The 8,068-nt window shown below is 33.2% G+C and overlaps 1 pseudogene; it reads left to right on the top strand.

Moving 5' to 3' along the window:
* The first annotated feature begins 3,217 nt into the window (after positions 1 to 3,217).
* Positions 3,218 to 7,716, top strand: LOC142622220 (agglutinin-like; annotated as a pseudogene).
* The last annotated feature ends 352 nt before the right edge of the window (positions 7,717 to 8,068 follow it).

Here is an 8,068-nt window from a genome sequence, read left to right as displayed (position 1 = left end):
CTTTCAGCAAAAACAAATAATAAAATGCCCTTGTTCTCAGTGTTCTGAAACTATTTAGCTATATGCCCCTATTTTGAAACTCAATTTAACGAAAATCGAGTTACTTGCAAAATGTCACATGGAACTCGAGTTCCATGTAAATTTTTTTTTTTTTTTTTTTAGTTTTTTGCCTATAACTCGATTTTCTAAAAATCGAGTTTTTCATTGAAACTCAATTTTAAGAAAATCGAGTTTAAAACAGGAGTATATGCCAAAAAAATTTCAGAACAGGAGCATATACCTAAATAGTTTCAAAACAAGAGCATTTTGCTACTTGTTTTTGTTGAAAGGGGCAAAACCCAATTTTGGCCCAAAAAAATGTAATTATATATACATGAACACATGTGCAATGCATTGACAATTTACTATTTGTGCAATTGCTTTTATCAAATGTAAAATATGTCATGTGGGTTGTGCATATTCATCTTTATGAACCTACTTTTTATTTTATTAGATGGTGATCCATGTGATATTGGCACCTTTAAATTTTAAAGTGAGGCCATGTGGTTGAGTGGCAATGTTCCTTGATGAAGAATCAACGATTATAGTATGCAAAATGCATAACTAAGAGCATCCACATCAGTGTATCTAAAATCATGTATAATGCAAATTTTTTTCAATTTTACTCATTTTGAGCTACATCAGTGTATCTAAAACTGGGTAAAAACGTGGAAACTCATCCCCGAGCTACAGTACCGTGTAAATATACACGGTTACTGTAGCTCGTTTATAGCATTATTTTATCATTTCCGTTCCCTCTTTTTTTTCTCTCTCCTTTCCGTTCTCAACCAACCCAACTAAAACTCAACACAGACACTTGCTCAAAAAAAAAAAAAAAAAAAAACATAGATACACAAATACAGATCGGCGCTTGATCGGACCGGTCGAAGCTTGGATCGGAGTGGATCGGAGATCGGATCGTGCTCGGAGCGACTGGATCGGAGCTCGGGTCGCGCTCGGAGCGCTGGATCGGAGCTCCGATCGCGCTCGGAGCTCGGAGCGCAGGATCGGAGCTCGGATCGCGCTCGGAGCGCAGGATCGGAGCTTGGATCGCGCTCCGAGCGCTGGATCGGAGCTCCGATCGCGCTCCGAGCGCTGGATCGGAGCTCTGATCGCGCTCCGAGCGCTGGATCGGAGCTCAGATCGCGCTACGAGCGCTGGATCGGAGCTCGGATCGCTGGATCGGAGCTCGGATCGCGCTCCGAGCGCTGGATCAGAGCTCGGATCAAGAAGAGAGATGATCTGGGTAGTGATGATCGGAGCTCTGGGTAGAGAGAGAGTGAGAGATGATCTGGGTAGAGAGAGAGTGAGAGAGAGAGAGAGAAATGAAGAGAAGGAGAGAGAGAGAGAGAAATTAATCAGAACTGAAGAAGAAGAAATGAATAGGCGCATAGGTTAGTTGAGAGAGTTAATAAAAAAGTGAGAAAATTATTATTTAATTAATAGATGGAGTAGGATAGATGAACTGATGTAGGTAATTTGTAAAAATGAATGTGTAAAATTTTAAAAGGAGGTTTTTTGTGTAAAATAGAGGAAACTTTTACATGATCTGGTGTGATTGCTCTAAGAGAGAAATAAAATGATGATGATAGAATAAAACGTTGCTATTGGTGAGGCTTCTACGTTTCAATCTATCGCTTCAAGGGGCCAATTTGCTGGGCATGCGTTTCATGATTCTTTAGGTTCCTAAATCCTAACTTCCTATAAAGTTGTGGAATTTTATATTGTTATTCTTTCTCTATGTAGGCCACTAATATAATCTATGAATGACCCAAGCCAAATTAGTGGAAATGATTCTCTTGCGGAGATTGATCAAGTGTCTATTAACGATTAACTTATTTTTATAGTTTTATAGCTTATTTTACCTATTCACGTGGATCACCATCGAATAAAATAAATTTAGTTCTTAAAGATGAATTTGCACAACCCACGTGATATGATTAAAGCAATTGGCCAATTGCACAAATTGTGACACGAATTGTTTAGTAATTTGTTGAACGCGTGAAATCGCTATTTTACTTTAAAATGTTTAAAAAGATGTCCTTGCTCCTTATCATTATCAATTTTTAAAAAAAATAAAAAATAAAATAAAAATGTTGATCTATCAAATGAAATCCATAAAACAGACGATGTTCTTTTCACTAGTGCATTTAATTGCTTTCCTATAAGCATGATCAAACCATCAACTTATTCTTTCACTTGAAATTTGATAAGTTTAAAACCACAACAAACTTCACAATTTACCAAGATGATATTATGTTATTATTGGTTTACAACAAAATAATGTTTGTGGTAGTCTCATAAAAAAACTATACTGTACTAATCATAATCTATCACTTCAACAATTATGAAATTTACAGTAATAAGGGAATAAATAAGGACGTCCAGATAAAATGAAGATATAATTAGAGGGTGATTTTTTTTTCCTCATTTACTACTGTGTGTGGAGTCTGTGAACTTGGACATACTGTGCTTTGATATTGATTGTGCTTCGATATTGATTACAAATTTCTTTGTCTAAATGAAGCTCACTTGATGATTTTTGATGTAACTGGGATTTAATGACGCTCTTTTTTTTATTGTTTTTTTCTTATCCAAACAGAAAGTCCCTTTCCTCAGTATAGACCACAAAATTTAAAATAAAAATAATAATAATAATAGACACAGAGACAAAATTAAAAGGAAAAGAAAAGGAAAAAAGAAAAATAGGTTATAAGTTATAAATAAGCCCCAGTTTGTTTGTTTGTTTTTTAATTTCTGGTCAGCAAGCTCAATTAGAATACTTGGTTTCGGAATGGGCAATGATTTTACAGACTCAAGCCCGGCCCATCTTGTTTTCTATTTGCAATAACTCTCACTCTCTATACTGTCATCAAATCAAATGACTGTTAAAATTTTGAGATTAATTTGCGGCTATTGCTCTCCTCGAAATATAGAGTGTTACATAGAGGATTGGAGGAGTCACCTCTATCTACTTTATATCATACTCGCAAGGATTCATGTTAACCCAATTCATGTTCTAGCTAAAAGCCATTTCTAGATCCAGGAACTGCATCTCTTCGAGTACCACAAATGTATGGTACCACAATCGTTACTCTTATACTCAACTATTATTATTGGCTATCGTTTTATATATATACACTTGTCATTTCTGTTATATATCTGTATGTGTTGCAGCATGGAGGAGTGCATGAAGGTTGGGCAATGGGGAGGCGTAGCGGGAAGCTACTGGAGCTTCAAAGCAAATAAAGGTGGGATCAGTGAGATAATAATTATTCATGGAGAGGCCATCGATTCAATTTCATTCAAAAGTGAAGATGGAGATGGTGCATTCGAGTATTCTGATAAGTATGGTGGCGATGGTGGCGATCGAACTGACAAGGTACATACGGATACTGCCCTCACAAAATTATTAACTCAGTTACAATCATGCATTTTAAATGAATGATACGTCAAATGAAGCTCTCTTTTTTGTGTGTGACACTTTGTACGTAGATATTGCTCGACTGGCCTAGAGAGTACCTGACAATCTGACATCAATTACCGGTACAAATGGGAATGTTTGGAATTATACTGTAATCAAATCACTACGTTTTTATTCAAATAGGACCAAATATGGACCCTATGGAGTTGAGAGAGGTGAATCATTCTCCTTCCCGATGGAGGGTGGCGTAATTGTTGGATTCCATGGTCGCTCGGGTGCTTTGCTTGACGCCATTGGTGTCTATGTAAAAACTTTTATACCATCTTGTGCTTTGAGCCCAGTCACAATGCAAAAGGTTTGGTCGTTTTATACAAACTTACCACTTAAAAGTAAAAGAAAATTTTAGAGAGAGAGAGAGATTTAAAAGACAGTCATACGGCTGCCACTCCAAGAATCTTAAAATCATATGGCAAGTTAATAGATAAAAGAGCAAATGCAATTGGACAATTACAAAGAATAATAATTTTAAACACAGTTACAAAGACCAATAAGTTGGGTAACAACAAAAATAACGTTGTTGACACAACAAAAATGCGACAACAAAAATTTTGAGTTTAGTTAAATTGTTAATAGAGTAATGCTATGGACACTATGAAAATTAAAGTATTAAAAAAATTCTTTTTAATAGAATTATAATGCTATTAACACAACAAAAATATTATAACTACAAAAATTAAAGTTGAGTTTAATTGAATTTCAATAGAAAGAAATGGTAAAACTACATGTATTTTTGTGTCTTTTTTTTTTTGTGTGATGTCAATATATTCAAGTTCTCTTTTTTAAAAAACACCATAGAAAAAATTGCATCATAGAAAAAATTTGTATAATTTTATAATTTAAGACACAAAAATTACATGTATTTTTGTATCTTTTTTTTTGTATAATTATAATTTGTATTTTTGTGTCTTTTTTTTTTTAATATCTTTTTTGTATAATTTAAGTTTATTAAAAAACACCATAGAAAAAATTTATAGATCCACAGTTGCCTACTCTCAAGTTGCTACCTCCTTAAGCCTTAAGTTATATGGCTGAGCACAAAAGCTTTTGCAATAGCAAAATGATCTTTAGTAAAAGTCGTTACTTTGTTCTCTTTTAAGATTGTATGGCATGATCTTTTGTAAAAGTAGGTAATTACTTTGTTCTCTTTTAAGCTTATATCACGTGTATATTCTTTTTAAAGTTCTACTTTTTTAAGTTCTACTTGATCTTTACTTTCTTTGATTTTGTATGTAATTTTTAGTTGAAAGTTTATTTGCTTATTTGTTGAAAATTGGTTAAAATATAGTTAAATCTAGAAAGTTTAAAGCTTCAAAAGCTTCTTTCACTCAATTCTTTCAACTTACTTGAGGAAAAAGTTAATAAATGCCCTAAGGGCATTTGTTAGTGAACCCTTTTAAGAATGTTTTTATGGGAAAAAAAACAATTAATGTTTTGAAATTTTTTTCCATTTTCCATAAAAATTGCATCAAAACTTTCTTAAAATAATTTATTAACAATTGCCTTAAAGACATACGTTAACATGACCTCTTACTTAACATGGCAAATACATAAGAAAATTAGTTAAAGTTAAAGGACAAAGACACAAAGAAATCTGATTACATGTGTTCTACATTTACTTATCTTCATTGGTAATATAATCTTAGAGAAGTGTTACCTCCACAATATTTTCACAATACTTTCACAACAAATCCTAATTAGCAGGTTATTACAGGCTTTTAACTTGAATCCACCATGGAAATTATTTTCTTACCCACTAGTAACAACAAATAATAACCTATCACATAGAATTTGTTATGAAAATGTTGTGAAAATATTATAAACGTAGTCTTTTTCATAACTTTATCATTCTAAAGCTATTACTATCAATTCTGCGGCTTCTTCTCTACGTTTCCAAAGCCTTTATGGACCAAATTAATTCCAATCTTTTAAAGTTCACCCCTCCAATCCTCAATATATATTTCCATCCCAAGGGAAATATGTTAACCCTATTCATGTGCTAACAAAATACTACTACTATATTTTGTACCTTATCAGGAACTTCGAGTTCTGCAAACGATATGGTACATAGCTGACAACAGCATTACACTTACTGCTTTTTTTACATGTTATTGTAATTGTGGTTACTATTTATATGTGTAATTGTTGCAGATCATGGAGGAGAACTTGAAGGTTGGGCCATGGGGAGGTGAAGATGGAAAGAACAGTTGGAGCTTCAAGGCAAATAAAGGCGGGATCAGTGAGATAGTGATTATGCAAGGATGGGCCATCGATGCCATCTCATTCAAAAGCGATGATAGATCTGGTACGTTCCAGTATTCAGATAAGTTTGGTGGTAATGGCGGCAAAACTGAAAAGGTAAAAACTATGATGCTATAATTAAAAGATTTATGTGTACATGTATATTTTTTTGAAAAATATCATGCCTTGAAAGAATTGGTTTAGGCAAAAACTCAGAACTCATTTCTCGATCACTCAAACCTCTAACCTATATTTCATATCTCTATTTCTATCTTTCTCTTCACTCCATTTGACTTGTGTCTGGTTCTTGTTCTCTGGTGTAGTTCTCACCTTTAAAACTCAAATTTTCTAACAATCACAAGATTTTTTATTTGAAATAATATTTTTGATAATCATGAATATATGTTATTCATGAAAATTGTTTACAGTTTGTATATATGTATTTTAAAACATTAATGATAGGTGCCTTCAAATGAAGCTGAATTTCTTTTCGTGCATTATGTGTAGATTATGATAGACTGGCCTAGAGAGTATTTGACATCCATTATCGGGACATATCAATCTGTCTGGCCATTTGGACCGGTTGTAATCAAATCACTACACATTATTACAAATGTGACAAAGTATGGACCTTATGGTTATGAATTTGGTACACCATTCTCTTTCCTAGCTGAGGGTGGTGAAATTGTTGGTTTCCATGGTCGTTCCGAATGTTTCGTCAACTCCATAGGTGTTTATGTCAAATCTCTGATTCCATTTTGTGCTTCAAACCCAGATTACACAATGCAACAAGAGGTTTGGACGTTATAGTTTCCCTAAGTTCATTTTTCTATTCTAGCTTGATTACTCCAGGCATAAATTAAATTAAGTGATGTTTGACTCTTGGCCTTTGTTTTACTTGTTTAATATAGTTGGATGATAATACAATGAATGTGGTTGTACCACGAGGAGTAGGGCCTTGGGGCGGTAATGGTGGGAAGCAATGGGATGATGGAGTCTTTTCTTCAATCCATGAATTGCATTTGCATGTAGGAGATTCCGCGGTTCATGCAATACAATTGTTTTATGAAAGTAGTGAAGGGAAGATTGTCAGGTCACAGAAGCATGGCGGAACTGGCGGGGACCAAATACATAAGGTAAAGAAAGATTAATCATCTTCAAATTATCTCCAAAAAAATTTAATGAATTAGAAGTTTTATATGATTTTGAAATTAGGATGTAATTAAACATTATACGAATATGTCAAAAATAATGAAATCGTGTAATCCAATTATGAGATTTAAATACTATACAATAAACAAACAAAACATATCACTCTATTTGTTTCGATGGAAAACTTTGTGTAAAATAGTTAAAGTTTGAAGATTATTTTTTAACTTATTTAAGTTTACTAATAAACATAGAAAAATGATGTACTTTTATATAATATATTTTTTAGAAAATAACTCATTTTTTAGAAAAAATTATCGCTGAAACAAATAGAGCGTTACGTGTGTAGTGTTACTTTTCTATTTTGATAGTAAAAAAAATGAAGTATTAGCTAATCCTATTTTGAATTTTGGGTTGGCAGATAAAGCTTGATGCATCAACTGAATTCTTGGTTGGAATTATGGGATTTTATGGGCCTGTTAAAGGAAATGATGACTACGAAGCATTGCGTTCTATTACCTTATATACTAACAATGGAAGATATGGACCCTTTGGAGAGGAGATTGGTACTTCTTTCACCTCAAGTGCCTCTAGAGGAAAGGTAGTTGGTTTCCATGGAAGAAGTGGTATTTATTTAGATGCAATTGGTATTCATATGGAATACTTCTGAGCGTGTTGCTTGAGAATTGAACTTTTCCTGTAATATTTTATTTTTATAATGTGCTACTTTTTTTTTATTTATTATTGGTTTTAAAGCGCTGAATTGAATTGTTAAAAATCTGCACATTCTTATTCTGCAAGTTGAACCAGGTTTTTTTTTTTTTTTGGCTATTACGTTTTCAATTAAAATGTGAATCTATTGTATAAAATTGTATTAATTCAAATAAGACCTAAAGAAAGTGTTCACTTTTTTCTCTTCTCTAGATCGGAGGTTTCACCAAATTTGATGAGTGTTCTTTCTTAAACCTTTGTGAGGATAAAATTCTAGGTAAGTAGCAGAGATAGGATTCAACGCCGAAGTGACAAAGCAAATCAATCTAAATTACTTTTTTTTTCCCTCTCCAAAAGCAATATAAAATTTAATGGTTTTAAAAACTAGACCAAACCGACTAGTTCAACTAGCCCAATGGGGTCCAATCCAAGTTTGTAATTTCTTTT

The sequence above is a fragment of the Castanea sativa genome, chromosome 1 (genome assembly GCF_040712315.1).
Source record: "Castanea sativa cultivar Marrone di Chiusa Pesio chromosome 1, ASM4071231v1".
Classification (NCBI taxonomy): domain Eukaryota; kingdom Viridiplantae; phylum Streptophyta; class Magnoliopsida; order Fagales; family Fagaceae; genus Castanea; species Castanea sativa.
This window is presented reverse-complemented; position numbering and strand designations above follow the sequence as displayed.